The sequence below is a fragment of the Pogona vitticeps genome, chromosome 5 (assembly GCF_051106095.1).
Source record: "Pogona vitticeps strain Pit_001003342236 chromosome 5, PviZW2.1, whole genome shotgun sequence".
Taxonomy (NCBI): domain Eukaryota; kingdom Metazoa; phylum Chordata; class Lepidosauria; order Squamata; family Agamidae; genus Pogona; species Pogona vitticeps.
The window spans coordinates 82,077,583-82,096,827 of NC_135787.1; positions in this window are offsets into that span (position 1 = coordinate 82,077,583).

Genomic DNA, 19,245 nt, shown 5'->3' on the forward strand with positions numbered 1-19,245 from the left:
ACCTGAAGTGGTCCAATAGGCCAGCCATTTTTTAAAACATTCCCCCCCCCATGGTCATAAACACAATATGAAAGAAATATAAGCTGAATCAGGACTGTATAAGTCACATCACGAACCCCATAAGGTGGTGGGTGAAGAACTGTTTCCAGTCTATGGCTCCCTTCAAATGTGCCAGGGTCCCCCAGGGGCGCATGTGGTCTTATTGAGAATGGCTGCACTAGTCCATTCTCCCTCCTCTTTCTGCTGCATGTCTAACCTGTACCAGTTTGCTTTGTTGGATTGCTACATCCATAATCCCTCAAAATTCGCTGGGGCTGCCAGGTGGAGGGCTATACTTTTTCCATCCCAGTGTGACCCTGAGCCCTTTCAACTATTTGAAAAAGCTGAACCTACTGGTAACCAGGTATTTCTTTATTTTCTTCTATTTCTTCCCTCCCTTACAGTCCCTAATCCTGCAGGCAACAGTATGTGACCTCTCTGGTGGCAGGCAACAACAATATATAAGAATGAACTTGATAATAGAGTGGAGGACAAAGTGCTTCAGAGTGCAGTGCTAGGTAATGCTGCTTACCTGCTCCACACTTCTCCTCCAGCAAATAAATGCTGTTTGAAAGCTGGATAAATGTTTATTGGGAAGATAACATTTTTGGCTTTCAGCTCTTGCTTTCCTGCATGCTGCACTGGCAAAGATAGAAGTATAAGTTTTATCACATAAATAAAGCATTTTTTCAAACCCACAGAGAGCAAAGAATAGCATTTCTTTTCCATGCTGCAGAATGGTGTACAACAGATAGTGTGACTTCCAGAAAATGAAATTGCCACTGTTGAATTTCAGACAGCTATCTTTGGGACAAAAAGAATGGGAAAGACTTTGAAAGGGGGAAAAAGTGTGGGTGACAGTGGTTATGTATATGTACATTGCAATGCACGGGTGGAATAATAGTAATAGCAAAAGAAAGCAGAGTTGAACTCTTAAAATTATATTCTGGAAAAAAAATTCTGCTGCTATAGTCTACCTGACTCATGGAGGCCTCTGGGAAAAACAGTACAGTTATAGCTGCTGGCAATGCTAAATCCAAGTAGCTATGGCAGGGTCAAATCCTGCTGGACCATCAGTTTGGAGGATACCTCATTCCAGATCCTTAGCATTCCCAGGTTTTCCTTAGAATGTTTGTGGTTGAACCATAGTCTTTTCTCTTTGCTGTCCTGTCTCATAGCAGCACAGAGAGGTGGAAAGTAATGAGTTCCCAGCAATGTAACTCCATTGTAAGTGGTTGCTTTTGGAGAACAAAGCTCCCATGAAGTTTGAAGTAAAAAATGAATGCAATGAGGTAGGATCCGAATTAATTCCTTGGTTTAACTAGAAACGTTTTGTAGTTACTTCAAGCACATTTGTAGACAGGATTTTTTCCAGGTTTTATGCCATTTGTTTATCAGCTATTGGAATTTCTTCCAAAGCTAAAACAAATGATAAATAATGAAAACTAGTGGAAACTAATGAAAAGCAGGTAGCAGTGTAACAAGTACAGTGGTGCCCCACTTAACGATTACCCCGTTTAACGATGAATCCGCTTCACAACAATGTTTTTGCAATCGCTTTTGCAAAACTGATTTTTCGCTTTATGACGATTTTCCAACAGCTGATCATCGGGTTTTAAAATGGCCACCGCTGTGCAAAATGGCCCCCTGCTGTTTTTAGGACTGATTTTTCGCTCTACAGGCACCGGAAAATGGCTGTCCTATGGAGGATCTTCGCTGGACGATTAGGTATTTCGCCCATTGGAACACATTGACCGGTTTTTAATGTGTTTCAATTGTTTTTTTAATTTTGTTTGATGACGATTTTGCACTACAGAGATTTCGCTGGAACAAATTAACGTTGTCAAGCGAGGCACCACTGTAATGTAATGTTATGTTCTCAGCACAGTATCAAGTAACAAAGGCAGGTCATTTTCTAAACTTACGAACATTTCAACTTACGAACATCATTCCAATACGGATTAAGTTCGTAAGTCGAGGTACCACTGTACTTGGATGGGAGAATATAAGGTATTGGAGAAGAGTGGATCACATGCTTTGCATGCAGAAAGTGACTTGTTCAATCTTTAACATTCCAAGGGAGGACTGGAAATTAATCTTGCCTGAAATCATGGAGAGCTGTTGCCAGTCAGAGTTGTCACCACAGGTGTCACACATTACCTTCCCCCACCTCCCTGGCTAGATCCCCCACTTACCAGCCAGCATGTGTTCCTCTCCTCATCCTCTTTGGGTGTTTGACCAGTTTCCTGTGGGAGCTCAGGCTTCCCTGCCCCTCTTCCTTAGCTGATTGCTCACTCAGACAAGGAGGCAGAGCAGGAAAGCCTGTGTTCATGTTGGGGACTGGTCAAACAGCCAGAGAGTAGAGGAAGAGGAACATACACAAGCTAGTGAGTGAGTCATTGGCCAGGGAGGCAGGGGAAGGGAATGCACATATGAACCAGCACAAACCTTGAAATTGAGATTTGTGCCTATCTCTAGTGTCAATATTGGGAGAGATGGACCAATGGTCTAACCCAGTGAAAGGCAGCTAGCTTTCTATATTTCTGTATCGTTCGAATCATGAAACAAGTAGACTGGTCCTACCACTAGGCAAAGTGAAGTTGCAATGGCAGGCAGCCTGCCATTCCTCATTAGTTTTCTGCCATTCCTCATTAGTTTCATGCCATTCCTCATTAGTTAACTGGAGGACATAACTGAGTATGCCATTTAAGCCAGTTCTATGTCCCTAGACAGCCATTGTCAGTGCAGTAGAGAGCACTGCCCCATTGTTGGTGTAGAGGAAAGATGCAATTAACAATCCTATTGCTTCTTGATGTGGAATGGGGACATGTCACCTTCTACTTTGTCTGATGCAGCAAAATGTCTTCATTCAGCCTTGCCACATCTTTGCTTGAGACTCACACAAGAAAGTTTTATGAAAAACAGTAGGCATTGAAGTCACTGCAGAGCAGAATAAACTCGAATCCCCAAAAGGTTTTGTACAGAGACAGTTGGTCCATCTTTGCATATGAGAATTCCTGCATGTCTGGCAATGGCAAACCAGACTAGGACAACAGCTGCTACTATTTCTCATCTCTTTCACATGGTGGGGGTGGTTGGGTAAGAAGGGATTTGATTTATCCCCTATCTGCTTTCTTCTAATTATAATCATTTTTTTGCTTCTGGATGGCACACATCTGGGCCTCAGTTTGATGTAACCAATTGCAATTGACATTTCCCATCACCAAGGATTAGTTTAGCATTAATTAACACTAGATTCTTAGCATCTTTCTTCTGTATTTTAATGGTTCTTGGGCTCTTTGTAAAACCTGCTTAACAAAGAAGAATTCTCATATGCTGTGTAGTTATAAGTCTACTTGTTTGGAAGAAACTCCCACTGAAATTACTGGAACTGATCAAATAAAGACTGGTTCAAAAAATACAAACAGCAATATATTTGCGAAGGTTTTCACGGCCGGGATCTAATGGTTGTTCTGGGTTTTTCGGGCTCTTTGGCCGTGTTCTGAAGGTTGTTCTTTCTAATGTTTCGCCAGTCTCTGTGGCCGGCATCTTCAGAGGACAGCACTCTGTGCTCTGGTGTAGTTGGCTTTGGGAGTGCAGTATTTATGGCTGTGAGATAGGCCTTTGTCTTTTTCTGTAGATGGGTGATTAGTGTGTATTGTTGTGGGTGTATTGTTGTGCTACGGAGAAGAGATTATCTGTTCCTGTGATTGATGGGTGTCATTAGCTGGTCTTTTGTGTGTAGTGATCCCCTGTCCTTGTGGCTGGGTAGAGTTTGTTGACCTTTTGCACGCTGTATTTTTGAGAGCTGGGAGCCAAGTTTTGTTGAGCATCACACTTTCCTCTTTTCTGTTGAAGTTTTGCTGGTGCTTGTGGATTTCAATGGCTTCCCTGTGCAGTCTGACGTAATGATTGCTGGTGTTGTCCAGTATTTCAGTATTTTGGAACAGAATTTCATGTCCAGTTTGTTTCAGGGCATGTTCAGCTACTGCAGATTTTTCTGGTTGTTTTAGTCTGCAGTGTCTCTCATGTTCTTTGATTCTGGTGTGGGTGCTTCATTTTGTGGTTCCAGTTTATACCTGGCCACAACTGCAAGATATCCGGTATACTCCTGCAGTGGTGATGGGGTCCCTTCTGTCCTTTGCTGACCATAACATTTGCTATATTTTTGTGGTGGGCTTGAATACTGTTTGTAGGTTGTGTTTTTTCAAAGGTTTCCCCATGCAGTCCGTGACCCCTTTGATGTATGGCAGAAATACTTTATTTGTGGGTGGCTGTTTTTCTTCTTCAGTTCGGTGTTGTTTTCTTGGTTTGATGGCTCTTGTGATTTCATTTTTGCAGTAGCCATTTGCCTGTAGGGCCCATTTCAGATGGTTGAGTTCAGTGCTAAGAAACTGAGCTTCACAGTTCCGATTTGCATGGTCTACCAGTATTTTGATTATGCCTCTTTTTTGCTGTGGGTGGTGGTTGGAGTTTTTGTGTAGGTACCGGTCTGTGTGGGTGGGTTTTCTGTAGACCTCATGTCCCAGTCGGAGGTCAGTTTTGCATAGGACCATGACATCTAGGAACGGGAGTTGGCCCTCTATTTCTTTTTCCATGGTAAATTGTATATTTGGGTGGATGCTGTTGAGATGGTTGAGAAATTCTTCCAATTTTTCTTCACCGTGGCTCCAAATTGCAAAGGTGTCATCCACATATCGGAACCAGACTGTGGGTGTGAGGGGTGCCGAAGCCGGGGACACAAGGTCTACAGAAAACCCATACAGTTGATGAAGGGCAACTAGACCTGCTGAAAAGCATTGTACTTGCAGTGATGGGAATATCCTGTTTGCAGCAGCCCATTCACATGTGCAGTTCACCAGCTTCCTATTGCAGTTCACCATGTGATGAGCATGTGTCCATGAATTGGGTCATGGTTAGGGCAACTAGAGGGATCCAGAAACTATGCTATTATCCATGATTTCCAGTATCCATAGGGCTTGGAACCAATTCCCAATGGACATAACTTTGTTCCTCTTCCAGAGGAAGAAAAAAAGAGAGCCTGAAGCTGCAAAAAAAATAAAATAAAATAAAATAATAAAAAAAACTAAGACATCCACCTCTACAGCCTGTCCCCCCCACCCCACTTCCTACCGCCACCAGCCCAATGCCTTGGCCTTCAGCATCATGTTCTGCAGCCTGTGCTATAGTGGCCTGCACCGCAGCAGCCTCCTCCACCACCACCCATCACCATCCATTACTGCCACTATCCACCACCACAGCCTGTTGGAAGAGAAACTCGCTGCCCTTTGCAAAGAGGGCAGCTGCAGCTTCCCTGACCTGGTCTTTGCTAAATTGGTGCCAGAGACTGGATGCCACAGCAGTGCGGCTGGCAGTGGCAGCCAAGGAAGGGAGGGGAAGGGGCAGGGGCAGGCTGTGGGGGATGTCTGCCTATGGGCCTGCCAGTCATCAATTCAGTGGGCCCACAAGCAGGGTGGGAAGGCCATAGGCAGAGAGGGAAGGCTAGCCTTCCTTCTCTGCCTGTGGAGGGACAAATACAAAATATTCATCCCTTTATATTTGTCGGGGTCTGTGAAATTGACAAATATGAAGGGACAAATATTGAATGAATCAGTGATTTTGAATGATTATCACAATTCTTATTTTATTATTATTTATTCCAATGTCTAATTTACAATATATTCCTGATTAAGAGGACATCGTGTTTTTTTAAAGTTACTTCTAACATTAATATTTATCACAAATACTTACAAAAAAAAGAGGGAAGCAGCAAAGGTCACTTTAGAAGAAGTGTTTTCCCTTCTTAGCATGTTTTTTTTCTTTACATGCATATTTATGCACATTTAATTGATTGATCTGTTCAATAAAATTGATTAAAATGCCTTTAATGAGTGACAGTCCAGGTTTCGTTTTTCTGACACATTCTACACACCTCAGACATTTCAAGCATTGCTCTCTATAAGAAAGGACAGGCTTATGGCACAAGGTTTGGCAGCAGGAAACCAGAATAAATTATGGCCCTTTGATTATTTGGCTGGGAACCAGAATTGTGTTCTGTCACCTTCAGCTCTGCATAGAAGGTGCTTTTTCAACTCCTTTGCACTATGAGTTAAATCCTAAGTGACTTTATTTATTGACTCCTGTTGTGGAATGCAAGGTTTTTCACACACATTATCCCTATATCTCCCTTTATGACAATAAGAAGCTGAGATGTGTACCTTGAATGTTGCATAAGTCCACAGGACAGTGCTTTCCCAGAGCTGATCCCATATAACAAAGAAAGAAAGAAAGAAAGAAAGAAAGAAAGAAAGAAAGAAAGAAAGAAAGAAAGAAAGAAAGAAAGAAAGAAAGAAAGAAAGAAAGAAAGAAAGAAAGAAATGAGCTGAACAGGCATCACTATCCTACCTATCTGGAAACCAGCCCTTTAAGAGCTCAGATGGGCCAAGGCCATTTGTAAAACATTGCTGTAACTTTAGTGGAGAACCACAGTATATGATAGAAGTTCAATTTTTTACTTAAATTGAGAAACAGAGTCAAAGAGTTCTCCCTTTATATCCAAAGCAGCTTTGAAAAACCAGAAGTGGGGCTTTGACCACTTCTAGGTTTTTTTGAAGGGGACTGTGTGTGTACCAGTTTTCCAGGAGTGGAAAACTGGTATACACACACACACACACACACAAACACACAAACACACACACATGGACACATACACACACAGAGAGAGAGAGAGAGACTGGCAAACTCATTAGAAATCTCTCTTAAGTAATCTCACTTAATGCTATAAACATGTTTTAACCTAGTTTTGTTTTTCTTCAAATCAAAAATTCATACTCCATAATTACAGTTATTTAAACTGTCATACTAACATGATGCTTAGAAGGCTGTTTCTCTCTCTCTCTCTCTCTCTCTCTCTCTCTCTCTCTGTGTGTGTGTGTGTGTGTGTGTGTGTGTGTGTGTGTGTTTAAAGTTTAGAGCACGTACCTTTTGCCAGAGGTTTGCATAATTTTATAACCTTCCTTTGATAATCTGGGTGTCTACATTTACTTGCTTGTCTTTTTGTTCTTGAGGAGATTATGTATTTCTCTGCTCCTGGAAATGTGTAGGATGGCGAGAACATTCTGAAACAGAGAAAGAAACAGAAGGATGCTCCTTCAGAGATGCTATGCAACTAGTGTTCAACAATTCAGTTCCATCCATCTGAAGTAATTATCTCAATCTTCTTAAAAGTCAATGGCAACAGAAGCTCAGTCTGTGTCATACTCTGTCTTAATAAGATTTTAAATATTAGATTTTAAGCACAGGAATGTTCTTCTCCCTAACTGAAGCAGTCGTTCTTTTCTGCAACTTCTTATAACAAGCCTTCTCTCATTTGAGGTGCCTTTGAAGACTTGAGGATCAGGGCTAACCAAGACATTTTTGTTGCCTGAAAGATTCAGAAGCTCCCCCCTTCCCAATTTGGTCATGAGTTATCTATGTCACAAACACCTTTTCCTACTCCTAGCTCTAAAAAATACTGCAGTACCAAGTTAGTTAACTAAGAATTCATTTCATTTTCATGAGACCCCAATTTTGTTGACTGAACCTACTATCTACCTCATAGCAGGGCCAGCCCTATTGAAGAAGACAAGATTTCAGCTAGATTTAAAGGCTATGCTTGGGTGTAGCAAGTCAATAGTAGGCCTATGGCAAGGACAGTGTCCCTTAACTGTGGTTCTGCTGATTTTGAGGTACTTAACATGAATAGTTTGAAAACAAATGGAACATTTTGAAGATATCAAAATGAAGGCCGAGGACTTCCAGCTAGACGCTGCAATGAGACAGCATCAGGAGGATGGAGCTCCATCCCCTGGGCTGAATTCTGACCTACTTGGGACCCCCAAGGGGGTTAAAACCACCCCGAAGAGGTGGTGAAATGTGGGAGAAGCCTGTTGATCATGGAGGGATGGAGGTTACCCACGTTTGATCCAGGAAATTCCCCAATCAACCAGCAGGTGGAAACAAGCAACTGAATTAGCTTGCTTGCAAGTCGTCGGGAGCTGGCAAAAGAAGTGATAAATCAGCCATTTTAACATCATCATTATCACTGGGTGAAATACAAAATTTTAACTACAGTGGACCCTCAACTTACAGATGGCTCGACTTACAGACTTTTCGAGTTACAGACTTCTCTGGCCATAACATTTAGGTTCAACCTGCAGCCTGAGAATCAACCTACAGATCAGAAAAAAACCAAAATGGTACAAAAATGGAACAAAACCGGCCGGTTATGGGATTAATTGGTTGTCAATGCATTGTAGGTCAATGGAGACTCGACCTACAGACCTTTCGACCTGCACCCACCATTCCAATATAGATTAATTCCGTAAGTAGAGGGTCCACTGTATACTGCTCTATGACTATCTCTGGATGGAATAATCCCTTTAACAGAAAAAAAGAGTGCCTCTTAGATGGACCACTAAATTGTGCTGCAGTGGATCTGAAGAAGGGGAAGAGATGCAAAGAGACGCAAAGAAAATAAATTGGACATTAATTATTTATTTACAAAAAATTATTTATTTATTTACAAAAAAATTTTAGCCGCACCATTGCCAGTGGCTTCTTAATTATACTTAAACACTTAATTATACTTCAAGGAAGGAAGTTTGGTATTACTTTTACATTAAACTTAAGAAATTTTCCTCTTAAAATTATTTTAATCATACAACGCTGGGAGTTAAACTGTTATGGCTATCTGCAGGGTTGGCAAAAAGCCTGGAACATGGCTTTGAATAGTCAGACTTGGAACTCTGTTTCGACTTTCCTCTTTTTTTCTGAGAACTGACTAAAACATAGACAATTAACTTTGGAAAGTCTAATACAAACATTGAGTGAATGGGGCTGTCAACTTACATCAGAGACTGGATTTAAATTAATCCTAAAGGTAATCAGTTTACTAACATGGACTTATTGAAGAAATTTTTAATGGCACTGGACTGACTGCTCTAAGCTACTGGGCATCTTTAACTTGAAATACAAATACTTGGCATCTTGGGACATAATGCTACAACAAGGGAAATTTTGGGATAATACAAAATCTTCCCTTCAAGCAATCTTAGAAATAGTGAGATCCCACAACAAAGAGGTGAAAGGATTCAAGGATCAAATAAAGAAGGACTATACTCAACAGGAGACAGGGAATAATGAACAAGGAAATGGAGGACAATGTATGCCAAACAAAAGAAGGGCTGGAGGAAACCAGAGGGAAAAAATTAGGAGATATAATTCTAATCCTAGAGTTGAGGAGAATTTTAGCTGTGTTAAGGGAAGATAAGGGGAGAAACCATGGACCTGGCGTGCTCTGATCCATGGGGTCATGAAGAGTCGGACATGACTAAGCAACTAAACAACAACAATGGGAGAAAATCACCAGAATCAATTTAAAATAGCCTGGATATAGATCAAGTGCAAAAAGATCTACTGGGGTGTATACAATGTTTTCATATGACACACGGGATGGCAGAATGTCTAGGGAGATAGAAACAAGAATTGGTAAAAGACAAATAAGAGAAGGAGTTACTTATAAAGATGAAAAAGGGGGAAATATTAAGGTAGCCCTCAACATTGAAAGTATGTATATACTTAACTTCTGGAATTGTAAAGGGGCATATCTTATATATTTAAAAAGGGAATTAAACTGAAATAAGGGATCATTAATCAGGGTAAAGGCATAAAATGGTGGTTTTTAAGGTAAATTGAAGCTGGATGGGGCAAAACAAATACAGCGGTGCCTCGCATAACAAGTGCACCATTTAACGACGAATCCTCATAGCGACACATTTTTTGCGATTGCTAATGCAATAGCATTGCGATGATCTAAATGGCTGAAAATCGCATTGCGATGATCGGTAAGCGTTTCGCTTACCGATCTTCGCATTGTGATGTTTTTTTAACAGCTGATCGGCAGTTCCAAAATGGCCGCTGGGTGCACAAAATGGCCACCCGCAGCATTTTCGCGCACTGCCCTCGCTTACCAAGGTGGCAAAAATGGCGGTGCTATGGAGGATTGTGGCATACAGCTCTGCTCTCACCTGTCCGTCACAGCTGGGAAGGGGAACCTCAGCCAATGAGAGGACGGAGGGCAGTGCAGAAGCGGGAGGAGCTGTATTATATAAGGTGTGTGTGAGGTGTGAGAGAGAGTGTTTTGGAGAGTTTGAAAAGATGAGAGAAGTTGATTGAGAGAGGGAAATAGATTTGAGAGAGATAGTCAGTGAGGGAAAAGTCTGTGTGATCTAGTAATTGAGAAACGTGATTAACAACTTGATTTATTACCTGTGATTCACCCTTTTTATTTTATACAAATCAATAAACACTTTATTTGTTTGAAAGAAAAACTTGTCCTTTGTGAGTACTAAGGATAGGTTGGTGGCAGCAAGTGAAGAATAGTAGTGAGCACTCTTGGAGGCCTGTATTGGTAGAGGCTTGAGAGTGGCCCGCCACAAGGATCTTCACTCAATGATGAGTTTTCCGCCCCATAGGAACGCATTAAACTTCGTGGGGTTTTTCTTTATGGGGTTTTTCTTTCCGTTTAGCGGTGATTCTGGATAGCGTCGTTAATCCTGGAACGGATTAACGTCGTTATGCGGGGCACCACTGTAGTAATGATATTGATACAGACATGTTAGAAAATGTGGAGATAGAAATGGCTAAACAATTATATAAAGAAAATCTGTATAAAATGCTTTAGATAACATCCATTATGTGTTAGGAACCTACTCAGTTATTATTGGTACAAAGTTCATCAGTTAAATCACCTCAAAATTATATAAATTTGGAACCAGAATTACTTTTATTAGGTATGTTTCTAGAGGATTTTGAGAACAATACATACTCTGAGAGCAATATTACAAAAGTAGGCTATATTGTATATTAAAATACACACTTTAATGGTTTAAATGTTTTTAAAATGTATAGATTTTGAAGAGACAACTAAGAAGACACCAAGATGCAAAAAGACAAAAACAAAAAACAAGTAGTTATAAGCAACCCATGCAACACAATGTTTAACAAGCACAAATTGAATGTAGATAGATTGAAAAATTAATAAAATGTTTTTTTAAAAAAAACCAAAAAACAAAGGGGGAGTTAAAGACAAATATACATGACATATAGAACAAACAAATGCCACTGAGATTACCGGGCATTTGGTCATGTTAAAAGCTTCATGAACAATAAATTATCTCCATCTTCATCTTTATTTTATGTTATTTTGTAAATTCTTTATATGTTGCCTTTCTGCCCATAGGGGACACAAGGCAGCCCACAACAGGTAAAACAAGAAATTTAAAAATACTATATAAATATCACAATAAAAAGCAATTAAACATTATTTAATTATATTATTATTAAATTTGGAATGAACATAGATCTCTTTTTGAGAAGATGTACTAAAATGGCCATAGACTAACTTGGAAAGAATTGCTTGAACACCATGACTAGAATCCAGTATACCACTGGGATTGTCGTTGTCCAGTCGTTTAGTCATGTCCGACTCTTCGTGACCCCATGGACCAGAGCGCTCCAGGCCCTCCTGTCTTCCACTGCCTCCCGTAGTTGTGTCAAATTCATGTTGGTTGCTTCGAAGACACTGTCCAACCATCTCATCCTCTGTCGTCCCCTTCTCCTCTTGCCTTCACACTTTCCTAATATCAAGGTCTTTTCTAAGGAGTCTTCTCTTCTCACGAGATGGCCAAAGTACTGGAGCCTCAGCTTCAGGATCTGTCCTTCCAGTGAGCACTCAAGTTTGATTTCCTTTAAAATTTATAGGTTTGTTCTCCTTGCAGTCCAGGGGACTCTCAAGAGCCTCCTCCAGCACCACAATTCAAAGGCATCAATTCTTCGGCGGTCAGCTTGGATAGTTCCACATAAATACAGAAGGAGTAGCTCCATGGCTACACTCCCATTAGAACAGAGCTAGAAAGTTTTGCAACTTTATAACACCAGGTTATCTCTGTATGAATCAATTCATCTTCTGCAGCATCACAATACCAGCTTGTGCTGATATTTATTTCCACAGTTCCTGATAGATTACTTCTTGATGAACTATGTATGCTTAGTTGTGGTCAGGAAATTCTCACATACTCACACCTGTAGTTGTAGTTACTTCCATTATCATTTACCCTTATTTGAAATGAAAATGATTTAGTGTTTCTTTCAAGGACATTTAACAATGATGGATCTGATCAAACGCAGGAGAAACAAAAAGCTTCGGAGGTAAGGCCTGGAGAATCTAACAGGTTCAGGAAATCTGTAACATAAACTCCTACGAAGAGTTCTTCAGGATTTAGAAGTTCACCTTAGTTGTAGTTATTAGTGATGCAATTAAGAGATTACTCAACACAGAACTTTATTTTTATGGTTGGATCACATTACTGCTTTTTTCGTTTCCACGACCAATTGTTTGGGACAAATTCTACTGCAATAGGAAGAGATTTTCCATCAGTTTTTGAACTCTTCAAAGGCAGTCATCATGTACTATGCATCACGACAGCCTCTCGAGATAAGTAATGTATGTGCAGTTATACTCATGCCTGCATTTGCCAGAAGAGGACAGAATTAATGTGCCAATGTGTAGGTCCCCAGGTTCTCCATAGGTAAGGGGATGTCAAAGGCGCCTGTGGGACTTATCATCAGCACTTTGGAGAGCAGCAGACTAGATGACTGTGTAAAAGTGGCCCATCAGCTTTCAAGGGATCTTTCCACTCCAAACCCCTATCTCCCATGGTCATCTTAGTCCTTTCAGGGTGGTTTGACTTCACCTCCTGCTCTTTAAGTCCTCTTTTCTCAAGGCAGTTAATGTCACCCCCAGACATTAAGTACCTTGGACCATTTGGTTACTCCTTTTGAGCTTCTAGGCCTCACTGCAGCTGCCATAACCTCTTAAACTGTCATTGCCACCACCAGTGACACAACTGAGCTGGCAACAGTGATAGTACATGTGGTAGAGTTGGGCTAGGCAACACTGGAGTGGGCCCAGGCTGCCCCAATTTTGCTTTGGTCTCTGGAAAATCTAAGAGGCCTCACACCCAACCACAGCAAAATTGTTAAATGCTGGGCCCCAAGGAGGACACACTTTGTTGAATTCAGTGTAGCTAAAATAGGAGAGGATCTCTGGATGCCATGGGGTCTCAAAGCAATCCAATGCATCACTCGATTTCTCCATTGTCCTCTCTTCATTGCTGCTGCCCTCCTTCCAGCTTCTGACTCCTTCGTTTTATACTTCATCCTGCCTCCATGTTCAAATGTGTACCCATCTTCCTGCCTTGAGCCACTTGCAGTTCCCATATTGACACTACATTCATTGTGCCCCAGACTGAAGGCCTGGCCCACCCTGGATAAAGCATCAGCAAAAGGTCCCACACATAGCCCTCCTTGGGCCACAGGTCCCTTATTCCTTCCCCTGATGGGCCCTTCTCAGTGTTGTGGAAGATGCGGAGGTCTAGGTTGATGTCTGCCCTCTCACAGCCGGTATACGTTGGGCTGAAGCAGTCCTGAACACAGCTGTCATCTATATAAGAGCAAAGTAATGTTCAGACATGATCTCCAAGTTGTTATTCAAGGTGACTGCACACTGCTGATAAGGCACAGCATCTGCTGCAGTTTCCCAGCATTTTGGAGCTTGAGTGAGCTTTAGTTGAATGAAAGACTTTGTGTGCATTACTTGAATATTCAGAAAAAGCTCTCTTCTTAAATGTAGAGGCAGCACTGCCTCCTGTTGCCTCTAAACTTAGGGATGAATATAGCATTTTGCATCTTGGTTAATTGTGTGGGGGGAGGGGGGAGGCAGGTAATTGAATTTTAGCAAAACCTTGCTTTGTCAAGATCTCAACCATTTGAAACCCATTTGTTGGCATGGAAACAGCTACTTAATTAAAAATGGATTAAACTAATTAACCTGAAATATATTGTAATATGGATTGTTTTCCTTTGGAAGAAATCTAAAACAGTGAAAACATTGGAATATTTAAAATGCTCATTTGGTTTTTCTGTGGGCTGAAAATGTGTTTCATTTCCTGAAGATTCCCACAGGTTTGTGCATCCGGGAGAGGTATCGGCCATGACTGAGTGGACAGATGGTGTTGTTAATGATGACACTTTTGCTAGCAAATTATCTGTTTTTGCAGCAATCGACATTGTGCAAATCATGTGCTGCTTTAGACATTTCTGTGTTTTTGATCTAAACAAGAAATGTGAAAGCTTTGCTAACGTAAGTACATAATTGATTTAACTGTAGTTTAAGTTGATTAATCTATCAGTCAGAGTTTAACTAACAGACTAATCAGAGCAAACATCAATCACTATGGAACAATTATAGTTGGTGATCATAAGTAGCCCCTATTACCTGAAAGTAAATGTCACTGTATGCACTGGGTCTTCCTTCTGGGTGCAGAAGGATTTCGCTATTAATACACTGGTGGAGATTGGCTTGTATAAGTGTCTCAGTATACCAGGGAAGGAAAAATAAAATATTTTCTTTGAATAGTTCAAGATATTGTTTTAAAATTCATTGCTGCATTATTAAATTTTCCTTTCAATATCACAGCCAGTCACCTGAAGTGGCACTGTGCAAATTGACTGACACCAAAATAATTACATATTTAACACCTGGAAGTGTGGGATATATATTTCACCAACATATGGGCCAGCCTCCTGTGGAGCATCTGCTGAGGAGAAATGTGGCAACATCTTGCTTGCTCACAGGAAGAAGACCTGCCCTCTGCTTACACAATGATGTCCAAAAGAAGCTTACTAGGATACTGGCCTCAGAAATGAGGCCCTTAAGAAGATTTGGCTGACAATGCCCATCAGCCAAATGTGTGGCCAATAGTAAGACATTGTGAACATTAAGAGTGGAGAACATTTGGATGGCCAAATGTTTCCCACTCTTACCCAAATATATAAAGATTTCTAATTGACTAGTATATGCCTTTATCCCCCAACCCATTTCTGCAAACACACAAAAGTTAGCTGACAATAACAGCAATTTAATTCTGTGTTAAAAAGCATCCCAGTCAGAGTGAAACAGAGGGAAAAAGAGAGGTTACTTACCTGTAACTCTGGTTCTTTGAGTGGTCATCTGTGAATTCACACTAATGGGTTTAATCTGCACATGCACAGAGGTCTCTGGAATGTTCTAAAGCTTTAAGCTGTGTTATTCAAGGACCGCCCTTTAGCCCATGAGGCCTTCCCACCCTCACAGTTACCTCATTTCCCAACATAGCCCACTGCTGCATCAAAGGATACAGAAGCGACAGACAAACAAGAGGTCATGTGGGAAGTGTGAATTCACAGATGACCACTCAAAGAACTAGAGTTACAGGTAAGTAACCTCTCTTCTTTGTGGTCTCTGTGAATGCACACTAATGGGTGACTGACAAGATTACCTTATAGGTATAGGGACGTCATGGAAAGACTGAAGAAAGCACAGCTCTACCAACGGCAGTATCTTTTCTAGCCTGTAGTGAGAGGCAAATGTGGAAGGCATTGCCCAAGTAGCAGCTCTGCAAATGTTCGTCAATGGAACACCGCGAAGGAACGCTGTGTAGAAGATACTGTCGCACTCCACAAATGAGTCTTAATACCTGAAGGTAATGGCTGCTTGGCGAGCTGGTATGTTATAGTGGATACGGTCCATCAGGATATAGTCTGAAAGGAGACCTGAGATCCCCTGTATCGGGGGGGGGGGGCGGTATATAAACAGTCTTTTAGACTTTCTGAAAGAAGCCATCCTTGAAGTATAAAAGGCCAGGGACCTTCTGGTGTCTAATGCATATAGTGATCTTTCCAGGTCAGTAGTAGGAGACAGGAAAAAGGTAGGTAAAATTATAGGTTGAGAAAGGTGGAAGTGGGAGACGGCTTTAGGGGGAAGGAGATATCCGGGAAGAGAGTGACTATATCAGGATGGAATTGAAGAAATGGGTGATCCACTCTCAGTGCTGCAAGCTCTGATGCCTTTCTGGCCGATGTTATAGCAACTAGGAAGAGAGTTTTACGAGAGAGGAGGTATTCTGAAGTAGTATCCAGAGGCTCAAATGGGGGATGAGACAGCCAGTGTTGCACAGTTGACAGAGACCATTGAGGAGTAAGTGGAGGCGCTGATGGTTGAATATTGGTAATGCCCCTGAAAAAAATGCTTTATGGTTGGATGTCTGAAAATCATTGCAGCATCCGAATCTTGTGGTTGGTATGCTATAATGGCTGAAAGGTAAATCTTGAGGATTGAGAGTGATAGTTGCTTGTCAAACAAGTAAGAAAGGAATTGTAGAACAGTCCTTAAGGTCGTTGGTTTAGCAGGTAGGTTATGTTGTAGAGCAAATTTAGATAAAACTGCCCATTTATAAGAGTAGAGTCTGATTGTGGAGGGTTTCCTAGCATGTGCCAAGATGTCATCTACTGAGGGAGGATTCTCCAGGCTGTAAGGTGGAAAGTGTGGAGATCTGGATGGTAGGTTCTGCCCTGATGTTGGGTGAGGAGGTGAGCTATGGGAGGCAGACGGAAGTGTTTGTTGGCCATGGCCCGTAAACAGGTGAACCAAGGTTGTCTTGGCCACCATGGAGCGATCAGTATCACGTTGGTATGATCCTTCTTGATTTTGGCTATCATCTTTAGGAGGAGAGGAATAGGCGGGAACAGATATATGAGGTGAACCATCCAGTTTGCCATGAGGGTGTCCCCCAGGGATCCACGGCTCATGCCCGCCCTTGAGTAAAAAAGATTTCATTTGGTTTTTAGGAGTGTGGCAAACATATCAATTTGGGGATGACCCCAGATCTTGCACAGATGATGGAACACTGACTGGTCTAGATACCGCTCATGCATGTGGGTATTCATTCTGATGAGAAGGTCTGCTACTTGATTGTCTTATGTGGCAATGTGTATGGCCATGGGAAACATATAGTGTCCAAGGCACCATTCCGAAAACTGCACTGCAAGATAAAGGAGCGGGAGAGAGTATGTGCCTCCTTTTTGTTGATATAGAATAATGCAGTGGTGTTGTCTGTCGTGACCTGAACAACATTGCCTCGGATGATAGGTTCGAATGCTCTGAACGCCTTGAAGATGGCTTGGAGTTCTAGGTTGTTTATGTGTAGGAGTTGTTCTCTGGTGGTCCAGGTAGCATGGACATTTAGATTTTTGCAATGTGCACCCCTTCCGGTGGTGCTGGCATCTGTAGTAATTTGTATAGATGGTTGTAGGGGAGCGAAGGGTCATCCCATGAAGAGGTTGTGTAGTTTGTCCCACCAGAGCAGTTGTGGAGAGAGCTCTGGAGTGATTGTGAGTCTTTTTGATGGATCTGTCATTGGACTGAAAAGGGTGAGATACCAAGATTGAAGTGGATCTTTAATCTTGCATGTGGGACAGTTGAAGTTGTTAATGCCATCAGGCCTAGAAGGTGCTGAATGGACTGTGCAGTTACACTGGGATAGTGACAAAAGTGAAGAATAAGTTTGTGAAGCTTCATTGCTCTTTCTTGAGGGAGGAAGACACTTTCATTTGAAGGTGGATGTTTAAACAAGAAGGTGGTATTGTCACCATGTGTGTTATAAAGGTTTTCAACCTTTCTAGACATTTGTGGTACTGAAGATGGTTTTGACCATGTTTGTTTGGCGAGTTCAAACAGAGAGGGAATGAAGCTCATGTTAAGGGGCAGAGTTTGTTGCTCGTTAATGTCTTCGAATACCTTATCTGATTGTATTTATGATGGTTGTTGGATATCAAGCTCCATAGCCTTGGCTATTCTCAGAACTAATTGTGAATATAAGGACAAATCATCAGAAGGAGAAGGTGGATTATTGGTGAGAATATCTGAATCCAAGGTAGGTAGATTGAGTGGTGATTCTTGGTCTATGATTGAGTGAGAGGAATCTAAAGAGAAGGAGTGAGAAGACAAAGTGGGAGAGGTAAGATAGCACTGAGTAGGAGCTGTTTCTGAATGGGTATGATAAAGAATGGGGTCCTCTGGGTTGGTATTGTGAAAATAAGATCCTTGGTATGCTTTTTATGTGGAGGCCTGGTACCAGTAGCCACTGTCTGCAGACCTGTATAAGTTGTAGTAGGTTCTAACAGAGGTTTGTGAGTTTGTTGCTGTTGGGCTGGTATTAGAGCCCATTTCTGTACCATGTGTCTAGGCTGAGGATGGTCAGTCTGTTGCTTTTTTCTATGCTTCTGTACTGGGACAGATAAGATGGAATTGTCATCCGATGATGATCAGGACTGGTAGCCCTCATGGTACCGTTGTCTGTAGCTGGGTGATAGGGAAGAGTCTGAATAGTCAGTCATAGTAATGTTGATAATGGTGTCATCTTTCTGCACAAAATTCAAGCTCAGGAGAATGGTTCCAATATGCTTGATAATGAGAGGTTTGATAGGCTGGGTCATAGTATTCCAGAGGCTCATAGAGCCTGACCCTTTCCGATCGCCTATGTCTTCTGTATCACTCTTGGAATGTGAAAGACACGGATGGAGTAATAGGTCTCACGGTATTGGCACCATAGTGTTGTAACTGGGATGTATGGTGTTAACCAGGGAGGTCAGAGACTCAGCCAAGACGGACAAGTTGGCCCGATGGAGGTATTAGGACGTCTTCTGGAGATTCAGTTGTCACTGTAGGTTGATCCTGCAGTGGAAGTTGTTGTGAAGATGGTCTTTGGGGATGGGTGTCATCTGTTTTCTTACTTTTTTTAGGCTTTGAGGGATCCGATATGGAAGGGGACATTGATATCAGTGTCAACATGTTTGAACTTGGTGATTTCGATTTCTGAGTAGTTTTAGAAGATGATTTTGCAGATAAGGAGACTATTGATAGTACTGGAGATTGTCTGGAAGGTTGCACTCTAAGAGGCAAGTCCATTGTCTGAGGTTTGTGTGATTTGCAGTCTTTGCTGTGTTAATTTCAATGCTTGTTTTGTAAAGTTTTTACAAGATTGGCAAGATGAAGTTTGGTGGGCTTCCCCTAAACAGAACAGGTAGATGTTTTGGCCATCTGTAAGGTGAATTTTATTTGAGCACGATGCACACTTTTTGAAAGGGTGGTGGTGCCATAACTGATGGGAAGGGGGGAAGGAGGGAAAGAAAAGTCCCAATAAGCTACTTACCTAGCAATATTCTGATAAACTGCTGATTAGAAGAATTTGAAGGGTTTGGAAATTGAAAACAGTCTTATAATTCCTT